The 21,739-nt window shown below is 37.7% G+C and overlaps 1 protein-coding gene across 4 annotated transcripts in view; it reads left to right on the forward strand.

Annotated features, from left to right (window-relative positions):
• LOC113055118 (calcium/calmodulin-dependent protein kinase type 1-like) overlaps positions 1 to 21,739 on the forward strand; it is a 49,558-nt gene that overhangs the window by 8,939 nt on the left and 18,880 nt on the right. Inside the window, exon 1 of one of the 4 annotated variants that reach the window (XM_026221116.1) lies at positions 17,876 to 17,898. The exons of the other annotated variants lie outside the window; for them this stretch is intronic. The gene's annotated coding sequence lies outside the window, so the exon portion shown is untranslated. Of the gene's footprint in view, positions 1 to 17,875; positions 17,899 to 21,739 lie in introns of those variants that run through there. 4 annotated transcript variants of the gene reach the window in all.

Here is a 21,739-nt window from a genome sequence, read left to right on the forward strand (position 1 = left end):
TAAACAGTCAGTCTCATAAGTCTCCGTCTCACTGGGGAAGATGTCAATATATTGTCAAAATGTTAATGTGCTTCACCAAAACCGCAGTTTATTGACTAAGTGCGAGGCTCAGGAAATGCAAATTGATGCATCTTTGAAAAACCAAAGCCATTCCCTTTGGCGGGAAGCCTGCTGTAAAAGCCAACTTAGGACCATCTGGAACAAACCTGTAGACCATTTTGGACCAACAATAAACCAAAGTGGTGGTTAAGCTGGTTTTATGAACACTGGCCATCTAGAAACCCGCTAATATGCTCTAAAACAAAGCTAGCGTCATCTTAAAGATGGATTTTCCAGCAGGCAATTGAGTTCATAGATACATGATCAGGATTAGTAAGCTGTTCTGTTCTTCATTCATATTTTTCATTTAGATATTTTCCAGGTTCTGCAGTAGCACAGTGGTGCACAGAAATTTTTGCAGTAATTTCCGTGCATTTCAAATGTTTTTTTTTTTTTTTTTTTTTTTTATAACGTTGAAGCAGTTTTTCCGTAGGTTCTCCATTTTCGTATGGCAGACCACAAAAGAAACAGAAAATCCTATAGACCTCAGGCCTGTGTCCATCAAGACGATAACGATAAGGATAACTATAATTATACTAACATCCACACCAATGGACGATAACGCTTTGTTTACTCCAAGCACGCGCTACAATTATGCCGTCATTTGCTTTAAATGGTTTGAATCACTAATTCCCTGGAAAAATCGTTCTTAAGATTATTCCAACAATATCGTTACTCTGTGTGGCTATCGTTGTAGTTGTCGTGTGGTGTAGAACGACTGTAAAAATTTTATAGGTATAGTTATCGTTATAGTTTTCTTCATTGGTGTCAGCGACCCCTTGGAACTGAAGGAGGAACCAAAACTCGTAGATACTAGTTGATCAGTTAGCTTTCACCCGAAACACTTTAACAGCTCATTAGCAACATGCTAGAAAGAACTAAGATCTAGTCCTGATATCTTTGTGGTGGTTCCTCCACGTCTCTTTTATTTGAGGACTTGATTCCAAACTCTTCTATGGCCCTACGCCTTGGATGTTTGCCTGTAAAGCATATGATTTCACATTACGCTATCATACAGGACTTTACAGATATATTACAGTATTCCTGGTGTATTTGGATTCTCGTGAAAGCGCTGTTTGCTCTATTTGCATCCGAGAGCAACAGATTGTGTATTTAGCTTTTGGGAGGACGCTGTTTGCTCCATTCTGTTTTACCAGTTGTTGATATGCTCAGCCCTAAAAACTGTCATGCTTCTTCACCTCCACCCAATCCCACGTGCCCTTGCGCTCATGTAGTTATTCTACAAACTTAGTTTATCAACAGCATAATGACTTCCTTGAGTAAATGTTTGACTAAGTGACTCCTGTGGACACTCTTTCAGATTAAACAGACTTTTTTTTAACAATGTTGTTAAGAGGGTTGTGTAATCTTTGGTAAGTACACATAATTGATATGCTTAGCAAATGTACATTAGACTTAAATTATTACATTTATGTGTGTTTTACAAAGTTTCTGCAACTGTAACAATGGACGTTCTTGTCTTTTTGTGCTTGATGTCTTATAGTGTGCGAATTGAGCGAGGTCAACTTATAACCTATACATTTTTCAACAGCATTTACAACTGCCAGCTGTAATAAAGTGAGAAATAACAACAGTACTTATGTGTTGTCTTATACAGAACATATCGAAAGACACCAGCGTGCTCTAGTTTCTATGGTTGCTTCCTTAGGTCAACATGACTTTAGTTTGCAAGCATCTATGTTGAAGGTTTGTTTTAAAGTGCACTTTATCTAATATGTAGGCCTAAATCAATATGAAACGGCATTTACAACCATTTTTGTTTCTGTAGTGCACCATATTTTCAAGTTAAACACAACAAAAATGTGGAGAAACAACTGTTTTGTCCATTGGAAATATATTATAAATATATTATAGGTGGTTGGAGGGGAGGTCTTGGTGATGTCATCTGAAAAGGAATGGTTGGAATACATTTTGGCCAAAGCTTTATAATATGCATGATTTGTTCCGGGTTTCATGGACAGAAGTAAGCGTCAAGGAAAGTAAATGAGGTCAGTTTTTACCGGACTCATAGTAAAGGATTTAGTGTCCCTCTTTTTGTATATTTTGGTCTTTCTTCTGTTTGGTTTTTGGTCATTTCCTACTCCAGGCACGTAGTGAACATGCTGTAACACACACTTATGGGACAAGTGTAACAAAAGAGCTTGCATTGATTCGATTGCCTGCTGTTTACAGAATGTTTTTGTGTCATTGTTAGCCTGAAAGCCTTCCAATAATCTGAAAGGCCTAAAAATAAATTGACCATAAATGTTCCAGAATAGAAGGTGGAAATAGAGGGAAAAAAACAGTGAGAGAAGCAGTTTTCCGTTAACTAAGAGACTGCCGCTGGCCAGTAGCCAGAGCTATTTTTAGTTAATAGGGTAGAATAGGGTTGGCCGTTCTTGTACGACTAATCAAAATATTTATGTACACAGCTTTTTTATGCAAGTATGATTTGCATGATGGATATTTATATAGTGCTGTAAAATATAATCGGTGGTGGGAGCACATAAGTAATAACTAGGTTGTTCCAGGTAGGTACCAAGGCTTTGTTACCCACTCCCATATGATATTCTGTTCCCTAAAATCTATTTTGTATGGTGTCCTAGAGAGCTCAACGCACTGCAACACCACATTGAAAATGTTTTAAGGAACCACAACAAGTGATGAACCTGGCTGGGACATGTCTGACATCTTGATCATATGATTCCTTAACATTTTTGGATATTATTAGCCTAAATAAGATGACAAAATACACAATTAATGTAACTGTGAAACATTATGTAAGCAAGCCAATCAGACGGAACAAGTTTTTCAGGTTTGAAAACGCGATGTGCACCACACTGCAGTATGCTGTGTTTTTTTATGTTGCTAGGCAAACACTGAATCAGCTGTCCTCTCAGTCTAATCATAGATTATAGCGCATCTTTGGTTTGCTGTTAAGTACATTTCCATATTATCAGAAAAAAAATAAAAATAAATACAGCTCTGGGTAACCTTTGACAGCCACAACGAATTTCCTCCTCCATCATTGCAGTCTCCGGACGTGCCAAGCAGCTGTAAACTTCCATCAGCACAACGGAAGGGCTGCCTCTCCTTTTGTCAAATTGAACAAAAGAAACAAAAACACAAATGACGTTGGGCCTTTTTCTGCTTAGTTTTTTTTTTTTTTTTTTTTTTTACAACTTCAGGCACATGCTCCTATGAAAACACCCGGCACCCAGGGCGCAGAAAAACAACGCAGAAACAACGCAGAAAAACAATGCAGAAAACGCTTAACGCCAATAGATAACAGTTCAATAAAGGCGCCTCTCACTGCAAAAAACAAACAAAAAAATAAACCATAATATACAACTGCCCTTATGAAACTAAACTAAACACTAAACTAACCATAGTTTGACCATGGTAGTTGTACAACTGTGGTTATACCAATATGCCAAAAACCAAGGTTACTACACTTTTACTATAATAAAACCATGGTTAATTTTTGTAAGGGTTGTTTTGGGTCTCCTTGAAATATTTACATTGTGTTCTATGCTACTTGCATCACTTTTCTTTATTTGGTTGTGTTGTGATTATGTGCAGCACGTTTCTGTATTTTGAGTATATGCAGCACGTGTTGTCAAAATGATGACAATGTTTTCTTAATTTTTCTATTTGCGTTTTGTGTTTTCTTAAATTGCATCACGTTGAGCTCACTCAGCCACCATACAGTAAAACATGTACTGTTTTAAAGTTTGGGGTCTGTAAGATTTGATGAGATGATTTTGAACTCTCATCAAGGCTGCATTTATGATACAGTAAAATTTTATATTGTGAAATAATATTATAATTTAACATAGCTGTTTTCTATTTGAATACATTTAACAATCTAATTTATTTCTGTGACGGCAAAGCTGTATTTTCACCGTCGTTACCCCAGTCTTCAGTCTTGCACGATCCTTCCCAAATCATTCTGATATGCTGATTTGCTGCTCAAGAAAAATGTCTTATGATTATCACAATTAAAAAAAGGGTTGTGTTGCTTAATATTTTTTTTTTTTTTGTGAAAATCAGGATTCTTTGTTCAAAGGAACAGCATACATCTTTTATAACAATGTGATTTTTTTTCCTGACACCTTAAAAAGTTCTGTATAGGATTTTGTCACCAACTTGTCAAATAGATTTTGTTAAGTCTCATCATGCTGTATGTTAGCCTAATGTATAGTGTGTGTTTCACAACAGATCACATGCCCAACCTGATTTAGTGGCACTGCGAGAACTATGCCACTTCCCAGGATGCTTTGCGGGGCTGGCGGTGTGTGGGTGGTCTGGAAGCACTGGAATAATCTAAAATCAATGTGGAGTATGGATCGCCTCTGCCTGCTGCTGCTGTGCTCTCATACTTTCATTTCAGTGACTGATAGACAGCGAGAGCACAGGACAGCCAGCAGTTTGATGAATTTCTGTCAGGTCAGCATAGTTGGGTCAGACCTGCTTAGCTGTATGTGGCTTTAGACAAGAAAATCTGCATTTGTGGGTTTCTCAGGAAGACATGTAGCCCTGTTTCCAATAACATGACTTATATTTCTCAAGTCAGTTTTTTTAGTATTATTTATATACTGTTATTTAGTGTTTTAATATGAATTAATGCTTTGAATTAGATTGTTTATTTTAATTTTAGTTAGGATTTATTTTAATTAGATTTTAGTTTTTTATTTTAATTTTAGATAAATTAAACGTAATGTTTCTTTTATTGTTATGGGTCTGCATGGAGTACGCCAGGCATGAGCAGTAGTAAAATGATGCTTGCCTTGGCTTTGTTTTGCCGTGTAACATTATCCTGTTTAACAGAAGAATGTTTTGGTACTTGAATATGCAGTTTTGATGCACCGTTTCCTCCAGGTACTTGATTTGATTATGAAGAACCCATAATCCTTCAGAATAGACACTGAGTTGAACCAAATCACTGCTGAGTTGCCATAGCGATTTAATGGTTTCTGTTTCATTGATGTGAAGCACACTAGCGCTTGTTGAATTTCCATTTACTGCTTATAAGCGGATGCAGTCACGGGCTCTTGTGGGTGTTGGTTTAACCCACAGCTAGAGGAGCATGGTGTGTCAAACCAAAGTGTTGTCAGAGCAGTATGAGTGGCAGTGCACATATTTTATACATGTATAGGCACTTCTGAAGTGTATAAATTAAAACATGGGTGATATTTAAAAAAAAAATATATACATAAATAATACATTTTAGTGTGCAGTAGTAATATATTTCTGTCATAATTTCTGTAGTTAAGCCAAACTTTTATTTTGCCAGTTGGTTGTGAATATCTTTGAGTTTCAGTGTAAATTTGAAGTGAACAGTGAAGTGACTCTAAGAACAGCTCTGGAGATGAAGTTCGGATGTTCAAGTCCTCATATATTGAGATGGCAGACACTGAAAACATTGTGAGTGTCACCTGTGTTTCAGTTTGATTTATAGATGAAACCATGCTGTTCACACACACATGTTGGCTGGATATTGTTAAAAATCTTTCGATCCGGTGCAAATTTCGATACCTCAGTTTCGATACCGGTTCCTAGCGATACTTTTTTCAATACCATATGTTTTTAAATCCATTTCAACATCAACAAATTCTGGTAACACTTCACACTCAGGATAACATTATTAATACAACTGGTTGTTCTTTTTGGATAGGGGTGCGCCATTCAGGGGCGGACTGGGACCAAAAAGTTGCCCTGGACTTTCTTGTCCACAGCAGCCCACCACATCATAACGCGAACGCCCCTGTTTTGATGTCATTTATTAATTTAATATTTAAGTAAACAGTTTGGGGATTTTAACCAATAGGGCAACTGATCCTCCGTTGAAAAAAAATAAATAAAAAATAAAAATAAAACCAGCAGCTGACAGCTGTTTATTTAGCGACTCCTAGTGAGTGATACATGCTCATCAAGACACAAACATTCTTCTAGAACTCACACTTTGCGAATCATGCATGAAATAGAAGTTTATAAACTCAAACGATAGCTTTATGTGCTTTACAGATGAACTTGAAGTCTTTATTCATTCGAGATGTTCAATAATAGATCATCTTTGGCTCGGTAATACAAGTTCATGATCCAATTAGTGAACCCATGATTCCTTTGAGTCAATCTAAAATAATAATTTATTTTGTTTAACGAAACCAGTGTGAAAACCAGTGTTTCACAAACTGGATAGATCTGAGCTGCAGGGCTCGTAAAATCGTTAGCCCCACGTCCCGGGTGTTTTCGAGTCCGATGGGCTATCGTGAATAGTGATGTAAAATTCCTAACTTGATTCGGGTTGTTCACTCGCTTGAAGAAGTGAAACAGACCGTAGCTGATCGTTTGCACTTGTTTCTAAATATTGCTGATTCAAGCGTTTTAAACAATTCGCGCGCGATCGGAGCTTGAGCTCACTCATTCAAAGCACGCGCAGCATTTCAGACAATGCGCGTAAAGAGAATGAATTCATCTTTCGCGTATCGTAACTTCTGCATGAACACATACACTCACATACACAAACACTCATCCAAACAAATGCTTCATTAAACTGGTGGTATTGCCTGCTTTGGTTGTAATACTCTTATCGCATATGTTGGACTTTGCTGACTCTGCAAATAAAGTGTTTTATAAAGTGTAGCCACACTTTAGACCTCTTTGGCATTGTAAAACGGAAACGTTTTGAGAAAAGATATTATTAATTTTTTACAATCTCAATGTGATATCATTTATCACCCAGCCCTACTTAATTAGGGGCCAAGCACCGAAGGTGCGAAGGCACCTATTGTGTTTGTTGGCGTTATTAGGGGCCAAGCACCGAAGGTGCGTAGGCACCTATTGTAATCGTTGGCGTTATTATTATTCTGCTTCTTCTTCTTCTTCTTCTTCTTCTTCTTCTTCCGCCGCAAGTCTATGGCAGCCCATAGAACCGATTGCGGGAAAGTTGTATAATTAGGCACACTGATAGAGGACAGTCCCAACATTCACTATAGCAAATTTGAAGTCTCTATCTCCTACTCTCTAGCGCCACCACTCGTCCAAACTTTCAATGTTTGTATGCTAATAACTTTTGAACCGTAAGCCAGAAAATGGAAATTCTTTTTTCCTCTGAATCCTTGGCTCATGCCAAGTCGAATGAACCCCAAAATTCAAAAATCGCAAGGTTTAGTTTTTTCGCTATTTTCAATTATTCGAAAAACCTACTTTTTCGAACTCGTCCTAGACGGTTAGTCCGATTGCCACGAAAATTGGCTCAGATCATCTTCAGACCATGCTGGCAAAAAGTTATGGAATTCAAGTTGATTCGTCCAACTGTTGTCGAATGACACGTAAACAAATTTGACGAAAAGCACGCAAACATGCACGTGAGGCTATATCCCGGCAACGGTTTGTCATATTGAGACCAAACTTGGCGTGTGTTATAACAAGCATGAACTGAGACTACCTGCAGTGTTTCGACACAGCACCACCTAGTGGTCAGGAGATATGAAAAATGCATATTTTGGCTTATAACTACTGAATGGTTTGGCCAAAAATCACACAACTGGTCTCTTTAGATTCAGTGAGTCATGTCGAGTCAAATGATATCCAATTTTCCTGTGTCGGCCATTTTAGGCGTCGGCCATTTTGAATTATGAATTAAAATGCTGTATTTTTTGAACGCAGCATCGTATCGTTTCGCAAAAAATTACAAAAATATTCGGCTCCATGCCCTGAAGGTACTCAAAAAGTTTGGTGGCAGCGCCACCTTGTGGCCAATAGTTATAATGAAATTTCACATAAATGCTAATAACTTTTGAATAAATTAGTCTATTAAAATTAAAATGGTCTCGCTATATTCTGTGGGTCATGCCGAGAGTATTGATATCAATAATGTGAAAATTGGCCTTACTTCCTGTCCGCCATTTTGCTTAATGTTGAAAACCTACTTTTTCGAACTCCTCCTAGACCGTTAGCCCAATTTTCACCAAATTTGACGTGAATCATCTTCAGACCATGCTGGCAAAAAGTTATGGATTTTGTGTCGATATACGTAACGGTTCTCATTTAGCGCATCAACGAATTTGCTGGAAGGGTGCCAAAATGCATTTGAGGCTGTATCTCTGCAACACTTTGACATATTTGCACCAAACTTTGTATGTGTCATCGCCACCTCACACTGACCATGCCACATAAATTTGGTAACAGCGCCACCTATTGGTCAAGAGTAATAAACCATTCATTAACCATGAGTAATTACACTTTTTAAAATGCTAATAACTTTTTAATGCATTAGCCTATTTGAAGGAAACTGGGCTCAAAATATTCCCTTGCTTATGCCGATAACATAGATACCAAATATACCACGGTAAGCTGAACTTCCGGTCCGCCATTTTGGTTTATGTTGAAAACATACTTTTTCGAACTCCTGATCAACCGTATGTCCGATTTTCACCAAATTCGAATCAAATGATCTTCAGGCTATACTGATTCAAAGTTATGGATTTTGAGTCGATAGACAAAACCGTTTTCGCATACCACATCGACGAATTTGAGGCACAATGAGAAAATGACACTTGAGGCTGTATCCCTGGAATGCTTTGGCATATTGACACCAAACTTTGTGTGTGTCATTGAAAAGTCACACAGAGTACACCAAATTGATTTTATAACAGTGTCACCTATTGGTCAAGCTTGATAAACCAAGTAATCATGCTACTAGAGGTGGTATTGGTGTTTTTTTTTTTTGCCATTTCAAATACAATAATTCCAAAATTGCTGTTATTGCTCATTAATGTATTTGGTGTGATGCTTTATGCGATGCTTAGCTACTACATTTGCCGTTGGAGTGCTTGGCCCCGTAATTGCTGCTTGCAGCTATATTTAGGGGCCAAGCACCGAAGGTGCGTAGGCACCTATTGTTTTCGTTGGCGTTATTATTATTCTTCTTCTTCTTCTTCTTCCGCCGCAAGTCTATGGCAGCCCATAGAACCGATTGCGGGAAAGTTGTATAATTTGGCACACTGATAGAGGACAGTCCCACCATTAACTATAGCTAATTTGAAGTCTCTAACTCCTACTCTCTAGCGCCACCACTTGTCCAAACTTTCAATGTTTGTATGCTAATAACTTTTGAACCGTAAGCCAGAAAATGGAAATTCTTTTTTCCTCTGAATCCATTGCTCATGCTAAGTCGAATGAACCCCAAAATTCAAAAATCGCAAGGTTTAGTTTTTTCGCTATTTTCAATTTTTCGAAAAACCTGCTTTTTCGAACTCGTCCTAGACGGTTAGTCCGATTGCCACGAAAATTGGCTCAGATCATCTTCAGACCATGCTGGCAAAAAGTTATGGAATTCAAGTTGATTCGTCCAACCGTTGTCGAATGACACGTAAACAAATTTGATGAAAAGCACGCAAAAATGCACTTGAGGCTATATCTCAGCAACGGTTTGGCATATTGAGACCAAACTTGGTGTGTGTTATAATAAGCATGACCTGAGACTACCTGCTGTGTTTCGACACAGCGCCACCTAGTGGTCAGGAGATATGAAAAATGCATATTTTGGCTTATATCTTCTGAATGGTTTGGCCAAAAATCACACAACTGGTCTCTTTAGATTCAGTGAGTCATGTCGAGTCGTATGATATGCAAATTTCCCGTGTCAGCCATTTTAGGCGTCGGCCATTTTGAATTATGTTTTAAAATGCTGTATTTTTTCAACGCAGCATCGTATCGTTTCGCAAATAATTACAAAAATCTTCGGGCCCATGCCCTGAAGGTACTCAAAAAACTTGGAGGCAGCGCCACCTTGTGGTCAAGAGTTATAATGAAATATCACAAAAATGCTAATAACTTTTGAATACATTAAACTATTAAAATTAAAATGGTCTCACTACATTCTGTGTGTCATGCCGAGAGCATTGATACCAATTAAGTGAAAATTGGCCATACTTCCTGTCCGCCATTTTGATTAATTTTGAAAACCTTCTTTTTCGAACTCCTCCTAGACCGTTAGTCCGATTTTCACCAAATTTGACGTGAATCATCTTCAGACCATGCTGGCAAAAAGTTATGGATTTCGTGTCGATATACGAAACGGTTCTCATTTAGCGCATCAACGAATTTGCTGGAAGGGTGCCAAAATGCATTTGAGGCTGTATCTCTGCATCGCTTTGATATATTTGCACCAAACTTTGTATGTGTCATCGCCACCTCACACTGACCATGCCACATAAATTTGGTAACAGCGCCACCTATTGGTCAAGAGTAATAAACCATTCATTAACCATGTATAATTACACTTTTTAAAATGCTAATAACTTTTTATTGCATTAGCCCATTTGAATGAAAATGGGCTCAAAATATTCCCTGGCTTATGCCGATAACATGGATACCAAATATGCCAGAGTAAGCTGAACTTCCGGTCAGCCATTTTGATTTATGTTGAAAACATACTTTTTTGAACTCCTCATCAACCGTATGTCCGATTTTCACCAAATTCGAATCAGATGATCTTCAGACTATGCTGACACAAAGTTATGGATTTTGTGATGATAGACGAAACCGTTTTCGCATACCACAGCGATGAATTTGAGGCACAATGAGAAAATGACACTTGAGGCTGTATCTCTGGAATGCTTTGGCATATTAACACCAAACTTTCTGTGTGTCATTGAAAAGTAACACAGAGTACACCAAATTGATTTGATAACAGCACCACCTATTGGTCAATTTTGATAAGCAAGTAAATCATGCTACTAGAGGTTGTATTTATGATTTTTTTAGCCTTTTCAGTTACAATAATCCAAAAATTCCTGTTATTGCTCATTAATGCATTTGGTGTGATGCTCCATGCCATGCTTAGCTCCTACATTTGCCGTTGGAGTGCTTGGCCCCGTAATTGCTGCTTGCAGCTATATTTATTATTCTTCCTCTTCTTCTTCCACCCCAAGTCTATGGTAGCCCATAGAACCGATTGCGGGAAAGTTGTATAATTTGGCACACTAATAGAGGACTGTCTGAACATTAACCGTAGCAAATTTGAAGTCTCTAACTCAAACTCTCTAGCGCCACCAATTGTCTAAACTTTCAAAAACTTGATGCTAATAACTCTTGAACCGTAAGCCACAAAATGAAAATTCTTTTTTCCTGTGATTCCTTGGCTCATGCCGAGTCGAATGGACACTGAAATTCAAAAATCGCAAGGTTTAGTTTTTTCGCTATCGTCAATTGTTCGTAAAACCTACTTTTTCGAACTCGTCCTAGGCCGTTGCACCGATTGTCACGAAAATTGAATCAGATAATCTTCAGACCATGCTGGCAAAAAGTTATGGAATTCAAGTTGATTTCTCAAACCGTTTCCGAATAGCTCATGAACGAATTCTTCGAAAAGCACGCAAACGTGAACGTGAGGCTATATCTCCGCAACGGTTTGGCCTATTGAGACCAATCTTGGTGGGTCTTATAACAACCATTCCCTGGGACTACCTGCAGTGTTTCGGCGCTGTGCCCCCTAGTGGTCAGGAGATATGAAAAATGCATGTTTTTGCTCATAACTTCTGAACGGTTTTGCCAAAAATCACAAAAGTGGTGTCTTTAGATTCAGTGCATCATTCCGAGTCGAATGATACCGAATTTTCCCAATTCGGCCATTTTGGGCGTCAGCCATTTTGGATTTAGTTGTAAATTGCTGTATCTTAAGAATGAAGTTCCGTATCGTTTCGCAAATAATTACAAAAATGTCCGGCTCCATGCCCTGAATGTACACAAAAAAATTGGGGGCAGCGCCACCTTGTGGTCAATAGTTATAACGATTTTTTCGAAAAATGCTAATAACTTTTGCATACATTAGCCTATTGTAACAAAGCTGATGTTGATAGATTCCTTGGGTCATGCCGAGAACACCGATACCCCATTTGTCAATTTTGGCAAAATTTCCTGTCCGCCATTTTGATTCATGTTGAAAACCTACTTTTTCGAACTCCTCCTAGACCGTTGCTCAGATTTTCACCAAATTTGATTTGGATCATCTTCAGACCATGCTGGCAAAAAGTTATGGAATTTGTGTCGATACACGTAACCGTTTTCAATTAGCGTACCAACGAATTTGCTGGAAAGATGCCAAACTGCATCTGAGGCTGTATCTCTGCAAAGGTTGGAGATATTTACACAAAACTTAATATGTGACATTGTCACATCACATTGACCACGCCACATCATTTTGGTCACAGCGCCACCTATTGGTCAAGAGTAATAAACCAATCAATAACAGCTAATTATTACATTTCCAATAATGCTAATAACTTTTGATTGCATTAGCCTATTATCATGAAACATGTCTCAAAATGTTCCTTGGGACATGCCGACAACATGCATACCAATTATGTCATATTAAGCAAAACTTCCTGTCCGCCATTTTGATTCATGTTGAAAACCTTTTTTTTTAAACTCATCCTCAACCGTTTGTCTGATTTTCACCAAAATTGAATCAGATCATCTTCAGACCGTGCTGACAAAAAGTTATGGATTTCGTGTCAATAGACGAAACCGTTTTTGTACAGCGCTGCTTCAGATGTCAGGCATCTTCACAAAATGAGTCTGAGGCTATATCTCTGCAAAGCCCATTAGTGGTCTTCCAGTGACATCTAGTGGTCGTAAATGCAATTTATCATACAACACTGTCTCTTTAACCTTTATAACTGTTATATGTTGTCTTAATTTCATTCCAAAGAAGCATACGCAATTTATGTATAATTTCACAGTCTAGATAATAGTACTGCACTGATTTTAAATAACCTAGATATGGCTGACAGTAAAAGAATAGAACAGAATTACAGACACACACAAACATGAATGTTTAAACTACTATATTAATACTCAATAAGCATGCTTAAACCCACACACAGATGCACACATTTTGTTATATATATAGATAATTAAAATAAATGATGGGTGATAAAACCTATTGCAAGTCTTCTGTTTTTATGGGCTTCTGTGTCATTTTTCAGGTTTCATTGCAATCATAATCTGCCATAATTATAAACATTAGATATATCTGTATGAATAAATTGGTAAACTTTGACTCAATGTGATCTGAAATGCTTGAACAGTAATATTAAATAATAGTAATATACATTTTTTCTAGATGAATCCCTCAACAAGCCCATAAACTGTAATGTTTTAGTCTTTAGTGAGCTCATTAGTGGTCTTCCGGTGACATCTAGTGGTTATAATTGCAATTTTTTATTCAACACTGGGTTTTGAAGCTTTATAAATATTACAGTGTTCTTTTTTACCTAATCTCTGTTAAATTTTGCATGATTGTTTAGAAAAAATACAGATCTAATGCATGTGTGATTATATTACCCCCTTTTTTTTTTGCAGTTTAATGCCATTCACAACAGAAATCTTTTGTTTTTTAGGCCATTTTTACCGGTTATAGCACTAGCTATTTTCTGATCTTAATGAAACTTTGCATGCTTGGTGGGTCATCTTTCACATGTTATAACCAAGTTTCATAAAGTTTTGAGTTTTTGTTTCAGTTTCATAGGCTTTAGGTTACATGTGGCCACGGCCCTTTCCTAAATGACCTCTTATAGCTAACCAAAGGACAAAATGCAACATATTTTTGAAAATTATTGATCTAGAGAGTCCAGAGAATATTATTGCAGTGGTTTGATCAAGACTGAACAAAAAACCAGGTGACCCAAAACATTCAAATTCGCGGACCAATTTTACGAAAAAGGCTATAACTCGGGAACAAAATGAGATATCTTCACCAAACTCAGAACTCATATGCATGAACAAAAACTTAAGTCAAATTATTATTTTTTTTCCATATCTGCCACTTGGTGGCACTACAGGATGAAAAAAAATCAAATGGCTATAACTAAGCAACCGTTGATCCAATCAACTTGAAAATTGATATGGCCCAATGTGGCACAAGTGCTCTATGAGGAATTTCACTTATCTTATAAAAACATGGCCGCCATTGGCCAAACAACTTTAAGCACCTATTTGACAAGGTTAATGGAAGTCGATCAGAACGAAACTCGGTGGGCATGTTCGACTCATTGCCCTAAAGGTCTGTAAGTATTTTGAAAGAAATTGCCCACAACATTGTCACCTCCCACAGAACACAACAAAGCGATTTGATTACAGCGCCACCTATTTTCCAAAAATGTTAATGCATCATTTTACTGGAGTTTTACTGGCTGTTTCAATTACACTCTTCCAATAATTGCTTTTCTCACTCGTTAAATTTGGTCTGATGCTCCATGCCATGCTTAGCTCCTCGCTGTGGAACTTTTATTAACAATTTTCAGCCATTTCAATTACAATCATGCAATTATTAATTTCATTATTCATTGTTGCATTTGGTCTGATGCTACATATGCTTAGCTCCTGATGTTGCCGCTGGAATGCTTGGCCCCGTGATTGCTGCTTGCAGCTATATTTTAACTTTTTATTTTATTTTATTTTAAACAGGTAGTACTGCTTAGTTTGAATTATTTGCTATGTGCTAGTAGAATTGTGAGTGGTAAATAAAAGTGTGTGTGTGTGTGTGAGAGAGAGAGAGCGAGAGAGAGCAGGTGTCTCTACCAGGCTGGTAAACACCACAAGGTGTCCCTGTGCATTTATTATTGAATCACCAATCCTTGTGCACACACACATTTGCACGCATATACACCCCAAAACACACAAATACACTCTCAGTGGCATTGCCACAGTTTTCCATCCATTCACACACACACACATATTTAGTGGAATCGAGGGGAGTGTCTTTGGCAGCGATTATGCCAGGAATGAAAGGTTAATCTCCTGATTCCTGTCGCTCATATCTCCACATCCCCCAGGCACATTAATCTGCTCCACCAGTCATTGCATCACCATCCATTCCCTCTATCAGGTGTGCCCATCTTGGACAAACAGATCCATTCATGAAGGTGAGGAGCTCTTAATCAAGTTAGACTTTCACAGGAAAAATGTTTCAGCTCTTCTGTGCCCTTTCCCCCCACAAGTGATGATTGGCAGAGACTACAGTGCATTCTTCATTATCTGCCATTCCCACCCCACCCACTACTCTTATCTTTAGGGGCTCTATTTTAAGAACAGTACGTCTTAAATGCATTATGTGATATGTCATACACTCAAAATTATTATTATTATTATTTTACTCAGACACCAATAGCAAAATTAAAGTTTTCATTTAGCTGAAAACGGAAAATAACGTTTATTTAATAATCAGTCAATAAATACATTTATTTAATGAATAACGTTCAAATATTTAAAAATAACACTTTATGTAAAAATATAATGAATATGTAATATGCTGTAGATATCAAGCAAAATGCTTTTTTCCCTCTGGATATTGAATGACTTTCCTGAGGTAAATGAAACTTTCTGTGATTGTACATCGTAATGAAATGTAACAATCACAGTATGCACATCGTCAGCTGATGCCATACATAAATGATGTTGAAATCGCGGCAGATATTCAGGTTCATCTGCACGACGCCATTAGAGAGGAAAGGCAGGACAGACTCATTACCGCTGATGATTATGCTTGTCTGTTTATGTTTCATTACACAGAGAGAAAAGGCGCTCAGAATAAATTACTCAGCGAGAGAACACCGTTTTGGTTTGGAATCTCTTTTATTGCATTTGGGGAAAAAAAAATAGAAAAGCAGAAGACCAACCGTTTCATATTCAGTACCATTATTCCCTGATAGCACACATATATCACAGAAACATCTATTTGATGGCTGCATTTACATCTGCAAGATGTTTGAACATCTGCAGTATGTCTATAAGATGTCTCCTATTAGATGTTATATAGACATCTAGAAAATGTCTTTAAGATGTTTATGATTTAGAATGTGTGTGTGTAAAACTGGCATCTTAAAGATGTTTGTACACAGAAGATGCTTTCCAGATGAAGCGATCTTTAATGAATATATCTTGCAGACGTACGCGTGCTATCCCTGTTGAAAAGAAACTGCATATGCTGCTGTTTAGATGCTGGTTTATGCTGGCCCTTTTCTGGTTTAAGCTGGTCCTTTGCTGGTTTAAGATGGTCCTTTGTTTGTTTATGCTGGTCCTTTGCTGGTTTAAGATGGTCCTTTGCTGGTTTATGCTGGTCCTTTGTTGGTTTAAGATGGTCCTTTGCTGGTTTATGCTGGTCCTTTGCTGGTTAAGCTGGTCCTTTGCTGGTTTAAGATGGTCCTTTGCTGGTTTAAGCTGGTCCTTTGCTGGTTTATGCTGTTCCTTTCTTGGTTTAAGATGGTCCTTTGTTTGTTTAAGCTGGTCCTTTACTGGTTTAAGATGGTCCTTTGCTGGTTTATGCTGGTCCTTTGTTGGTTTAAGCTGGTCCTTTGTTGGTTTAAGCTGGTCCTTTGCTGGTTTAAGCTGGTCCTTTGCTGGTTTATGCTGGTCCTTTGCTGGTTTAAGATGGTCCTTTGTTGGTTTAAGCTGGTCCTTTGCTGGTTTATGCTGGTCCTTTGCTGGTTTAAGCTGGTCCTTTGCTGGTTTATGCTGGTCCTTTGCTGGTTTAAGCTGGTCCTTTGCTGGTTTATGCTGGTCCTTTGCTGGTTTATGCTGGTCCTTTGCTGGTTTAAGCTGGTCCTTTGCTGGTTTATGCTGGTCCTTTGCTGGTTTATGCTGGTCCTTTGCTGGTTTAAGATGGTCCTTTGTTGGTTTAAGCTTGTCCTTTGCTGGTTTAAGCTGGCCCTTTGCTGGTTTAAGATGGTCCTTTGTTGGTTTATGCTGGTCCTTTGCTGGTTTATGCTGGTCCTTTGCTGGTTTATACTGGTCTTTTCCTGGCAAAGGACCAGCATAAACCAGCATCCCAGCATCAAAACATACCTTACTTATCATATGCTGTTTTTTTCAGCAGGGATCTGGGATTAATGTATTAATAATAGTACTGTATTCATGTATTAATATCAAGTATTAATGGAAAAAAAGTTTTATCTAACTAAAATTTACTATAACTCAATATGTGTGTAAATACAGTTATGCTTCTTATCGTGCTTCTAGCTTAGCAACATGCTAACGTCAAAATCAGTAGTGATTTGGGTGTTTTATGCAGAACACGTTTGTGTGGCATTTGAAGATGCTGCATAGAGTTCATCAGATCAATTTGGGGATGTTCACACAGAATGTGTTTGTGCGTTAAAAAAAATGCAGGGTAGTTAACCTTTTTACTTTAGCACCACATTTTTAGACAATATCTCACGCCTGAGGTGCTGTAAAAGACACAAAATGCTAGTGCAGCGCTCAAATGTGTCCATCTAGCACCTTTATACAGAAAAACAATAGAAAAGCAGCATAGTGCAATGCAAAAGTGCTTAAAAGGCAGCTGCTGATGTAGACAGCTAGCAAGGCAGTTTGCTAGTTTGTGGAACAGAGCTAATACATTATCCTATTGTTATGCATAGGTCATTTGTGTTAAATATAGTCCAAGTCTTTTTTCTATTCTAAAACTTGATCATGTGAAAAACTTGCTAATGTGATCTCAACAATGAAACAACTTCCTTTCATCTGAACGTCATATATACACTTCATAAAAGGCCCCTACAAATAGTGTTCTCCTTCTACATTGTACAAATAACATCTGGAACTCACTTTTATCGTCTCCCCTCTTCTTTGCTGTTCGTCCAGTCTAATCATAACAGATATTGTCTGTTCATGTTTAATGGTAGTGTCTGCAGGCTAACCTCCGGGCTCGGCTGACGGCCAGGTGTGAGGTCCCATCTCCTGTTTTGGAAACAAAAATATCCCGAGGATCAATCAGTGCTGCTGTTTGTGAATGTATGTGTGACCCTGATCAACCAAATTATAGTGCTCATCCACTATATGACTTCTGTGAATCACATGCCTAGTAAAACTGTTGACATCATATGTATGCCAGAAGTACTGTATGTGTACAGCAACACTATAGCAATGACCTAAGGGAATAGGTAAGGCATAGGCCCATATAGTGAATAGCATTTTATAACCCTAAAGAGAACTGCTTTTATTGTGCTTCTGGATTTTTCAGACCACTGTTCTTTAGTTTTGTATTTTCGAAGAGTGCAGGGTTGAGACAAATACACTAACTCAACAGTCTGCTTTTATGTTTTCATAGCAGCTCTATTCCTAATGGATTGCTGCATTGTGTATTTGTGCATATAAAGTGAACAGTAGACTGCTCAGTGATAGGATGAATAAAAAATAAAGTTGATTCAAAATATTAATAAATATCAAAATAGTATATAAATAGTACTAAAATATTTTAGTGAAAAACATAATTAAAAATATATATTTTTTGATTTGGGCATTTAAATGGTTGGTTGTTTACCGGTTAACATTTTTAGGAATTAATGCATCATGTTTATCCAGGAAGTCCCTACTTCATTGCACTGTAAATAACTGGTTCATCCAAAAACACAGTGAAGAACCAAATCACCAATATGGAATGCTTTGGATCAGCCTGCCTTATGTCCCAATCCAGATCATGCTGTAAAAATGTAAAATGCACAATGCTGTTCTCAGATCAGCTGATTTCACACAGACTCTTAAGCAGCTATTAAGGTTAACCTGAACTAAACCGAGATATATGGCATCTGTCCAGAAACAGTGGGCCATCTGACTTGATTCACACAATTCAGTCTGGCCTCCAGCACAAAAGCTGCACCTGCTTTTTGTTTATTTTGGGGAACGTTACATAATGCAATCAGCACAAGTGTCGGTTCTGTGTCGAGTCTGTGGGACCTGCACTCAACTGAACGGAATTTAGGCTGAGCACTGCCTCAGGAAGCGAGATGTCATGTGGTGAGAGATGAATTATTAATTTGTTTATAGTATCTAATTAGATTGGATTAATAGTTTTCTAAAGAATGTCACACCCCCGTGAAATTTGTTTGCCTCAGTGCTCTAATTTAACTTGAAGAAATCTTTAATAATATACCGGACAACCTTTTCCATGTACTTAGACTCCCCCCTCCCCCCTCCCCCCAAAAAATGAGTATTTTTACATTTTGTAATGAAACGGACCAATCTATTCAAGAATTAATTGATCTGGTTCACAAAAGAGGTCTTAATGATCTGGTTGCAGTGATGCACAGCTCACTACTGTGGAATATACAACTATTCATTGAACTGTTCCTTTAAATTTCTTCCCAAAAAGTATTTTCCTTCTACAGTGAGATGTAAGAGTCATGTAACACAGGCTGGAAGTTGCTCCCCCCCCTGCGCTTCTCCTGACCTCTTGTTTCCTCTCAGGGAAACCACAATTTCTCCAGCAGCCAAATCCAGGAAGAGATATGATAAAATACTAACAAACTTTTGTTGATGGAACATGAGAAAGAAAGAGAGAGAAATAGACAGTATATTAATGGGAAAGAGTGCTTATAATGAAAGGAAAGAGAAGAGAAGGGAGAGAGAATGTGTCAGTATTATAGAGTTCTCCCAAAGATGTCAGTGACTGTTCCGGATAGTAGGCAGAAACATAATTCACTTCAATTCGGTTTTTCCAATACTGAAAAATATTTTTTAAATGCTCAGTCAAATCAAAAGTTAAAAGCATGACTGACATTGGCAACATGAATTATGTGTAGCATTGATCAAGATTACAGTCTGTCAGGCATAACAGATCATATAATTCAAGATCATGTTTTGGAGTCCATCTGTGCCCCCAGAGAGCCTTTCTCTGTCCTCTGCGTCATTCAGAAACTATAATCAGGAAGCCACAATAGACTGGCCTGTGTCATAATCTAGTCCACATTCCCTGCTTCCACCAGACGGCCGTACTCTTGTCTCTCTGACCGGAGAAGAATGTGCCGCTTTGCAAACATCCCACAATTCCCAGCTCTGAACTGTTGCTCTTACTGAAGGGAAGGATCACTATTACTATTAATCATTCTTATGGGCTCTGAAGACTTGGACCAGTAAGCAATCCACTAGCAACCCTGTAGAACACCCTACAACCAAACAATACCCTAGCATAGACACACTCACAAAATGTCAAAATCCCTGGGGTAGACCTTCAGACAGGCACTCTTCAGATTTTGCTATCCCGGAATAAATTTAACTAGCCCCAAAAAAGCAGGGGCTCTCTCTCGTACGTGCCCTGTCAGGCGCAGTAGTCATTCTATTCTACATCACTCGCCGATCAAATAAGGCTTTGACAGCCGCCAAAAAAAAAGATCAATGCAGAAAAACCCCTGGATTGGTTTTATAACGTTGGACAGAATGTTGATCCGGCCATCGCGTATATTCAGCGCAAATAAGGTAAACGTTTTGCAAATGTTTTTTAGAGAAATAAAAACAGGTCGACGAATCGATGCGCATATTTTGCATCAACGTATTTTTTGCGTCGACGTCATCGATGACCTCGAGACGTTGTCCCAGCCCTAATCCTTTTTAATTAAAATGAACACTGTATGAGCGTGGTATGGCGATGTCTAAGGAAACATATTAATCTGTAAACTAACATGATTTACAGAAACTGTATAAAAGTCTTATAAAATTATACGCATTACTTTTCAGCCTTTAAAAAATATTTAAGAAAAGGTATAAGTCAAATGGATAAATTGACTCATAAAATAAAATAAAACAGCAGAAAGGCTTATTGAAAATGCAAATTAATTCTTTACCACTAGGTCGGCTTTTGGAACAGCAAAAATATAGTAGTTTCCTCAGTAAGCGCAGTACTCAAAGCAGCGCTGCACTACTTAATCAGGCATTATGGGAAGGATGAAATGAAAATGCAACTTTGCTGAAGACAGTCTGTTCCCTTCAGAGACTGACTGAGATTGACTTTGAAACGTTCCGCACTCATCGGCCATTTATTAAGTGAAATTTTAGCCTTATGGGGTTTAATCCAGCCATATCAGAAATTTTTATCTTTGCCTCTTGAAATCATAATTAAGACTTTTCTTATACCATTTAAGGTATTTAAGACTATTTCTGGCCTTAAACTAATTTATTAAAATGTTAAGAGACGTTCTGATAGCCTGACTGGAAGACACAACAGCTCCGGGACGTCGGTTGGCGATTTTGTGAGCCGTTGCACTCAAGGAATATTAAATAGGGATAATACAATTTTGTATTACACTTTATTTTAAGGTGTCCGTGTTACTGTATAATTACACGTAAGTAATTATGTGTAATTATACAGTAAATATTAGTAAGTTGGCTTTCTCAAGCCAACTTAATGCATTTAGCAGACGCTTTTATCAAAAGCGACTTACAGTGCATTCAGGCTATCAATTATTAGCTATCATGTGTTCCCGGGAAATCGAACCCCCAACCTTGCGCTAGCTTGCTTGCTAACACAATGCTCTACCAGTTGAGCTACAGGAACAATAATTAATTAAGTAATATCAAATATTTTCTAATAAGGTTAAGGTTCATGTTTGTTTCAGGGTTAGTTGCTTGCATCATTTCTTTTATGACTTTTCTGTAATTGTATTTAAATATTATAGTTTTCTGTTTCCTGTCATATGAAATTATTTTAGCCATGTTTACTACGCTTTTAATACTAGTCGTTTTACTAGTCGTCATACTAGTAAAAAAAAAAATATGTGACATCTGCAAATATTTTTAGATGTCACATTTTTTCTCACTTTACTGAAACTTCCTGTTACAATTCTACATTTGCAATCCGACA

This window comes from Carassius auratus, chromosome 36 (genome assembly GCF_003368295.1).
Source record: "Carassius auratus strain Wakin chromosome 36, ASM336829v1, whole genome shotgun sequence".
NCBI lineage: Eukaryota > Metazoa > Chordata > Actinopteri > Cypriniformes > Cyprinidae > Carassius > Carassius auratus.